Raw genomic sequence first — 1909 nt, forward strand, 5'->3', positions numbered from 1 at the left:
TAGATGTACATATTATACATATGCGTATAATTTAGCTAAATTGAGACGGTTTTTTTTGAAACCGGGATGATAAATAAGAATTTTGGTTTTTTTACTTTTTTCATTTTTGCGTTTTTTATGTTTTATGATTTTTTTTAATTCTTGGGTTTTATGTATTCTAGAATGGTTCTCAAAATTATCAATTTCAAAATAGTTTTTACATGATCCTGATCCTATCTATAATATATATACACGAAATCATAAAAATCCTAAGTGTTGCGATGTGGTCGCTCCCCATTTTTTTGGAGTCACCAGATTTGCTTGATTTTTAGTTTGAGGCTTCTCATGCATTTTACCCGAATTCACGGTTATGGGTCGCATCAAACCCAGATATTTCTTAAACAGGTTATAACATCTGATTAAATGAAAAACGAATGTCACCAAATATTTGATATAAAAAAACCTATAAAGTAGGGATATACTAAAAGTTAATATATGATTTATTTAAAAAAAAGATACATATTATTTATAATTAAAAAACTAATTTTATAGAAAAAAATAAACGGATCTTGGGTCTCATCAAACCCATATAGCTTTTAAACCGGGTTATAACATCTCATTTATTTGTGAAACAATTTATCATCAAACCATAATTATATTATTAACTTTCATACAATAAAAAAAATAAAAATCAAAAAATAAATAAATATTAAAAACAAATAATATAAAACAACCCTCGTAATACGGGGGATAAAAACTAGTGTGTGTGCATATATATATAATTTAGTTATTCCAATTTTTAATGTGACGTGACACGTAAGTCAATGTCATGCAACGTGTGTATGCGGTTCAACGTTTTAATGTATGATTTTTTACGGTTTAGCGCCCTCGATGCAACACATGGTCTTAACATTGATTAGAAAACAATAGCAACTAGTTGTGTGACAGAAAAAATATTTTTTTCGTTAGTCCAAGAACAATAAGAATGTGTTCTTTGTTAAAAGTATAATTAAATAATGTAAGTGAAGCTTGACCGATATGTGAGACGCAAAGTGTTATACCATTATTAACTAGGGCTGTTCAAAAGCTTATGGTTCGAAGATCGCTCGAAAAAAACTCGGTGAAAGCTCGCTTGAAATCGGCTCGATTGTAAACGAGCCGAGCCTAGCTCGACTCGATTTCTAAACGAGCCGAGCCTGAGCTAGCCCCGACTCGACTCAAGCTCGCTCGATTGCCTCGAACTATTTTATTTCAATTTATTATATATATACATACATGCATATAATTATCGAGCCCAATTATTTTAACACATGATATTTCCTTTAATCCATCCCAATTTCCTTTCACTCCATCGTCCATATTCATAATTCCATATACAGAGTAATTAAGAGATGGGTTTCATAGTTCACATACTCAATAATCAGTATACGTTCCATTTTCCATCCTAACCCTATACGCTCAAATTCACCTCCGCTATTCGCCGCCGCTCATCCTCCGCCATTGGCCGCCAATTCTCTGCTTAATTTTGTATTAGACATATTTTTTAGTTTGTATTTGGTTGGTGTTGATCTCAACGTCTTATTTATTTAGTTTAACTTGATGGTTGCATATAATTGTTATTATTACAGGTAAACTCGAGCCAAATCGAGCCGAGCCGGCTCGATTAAAAACCGAGCCGAGCTTGAGCTTACATTTTTAGCTCGATTAAGAGTTTGAGCTCGACCCGAGCTAGCTCAATTTAATATTGAGCCGAGCTCGAGCTTGCCTTGGCTCGGGCTCGACTCGGCTCGTGAACTGGCCAATTATCAACAATTACTATCTTCGAACCATAATAAGTAACCACATTATGAACCATGGGAAATTGACGCCATATGCTAGGAATGATAAAATGGTTTTGGGTACCGGTACTAAACCCGTATTGAAACAGACA

The sequence above is a fragment of the Bidens hawaiensis genome, unplaced genomic scaffold (genome assembly GCF_021521415.1).
Source record: "Bidens hawaiensis isolate Kalapana, Puna unplaced genomic scaffold, B.hawaiensis_p1.1 tig00037789_1, whole genome shotgun sequence".
NCBI lineage: Eukaryota > Viridiplantae > Streptophyta > Magnoliopsida > Asterales > Asteraceae > Bidens > Bidens hawaiensis.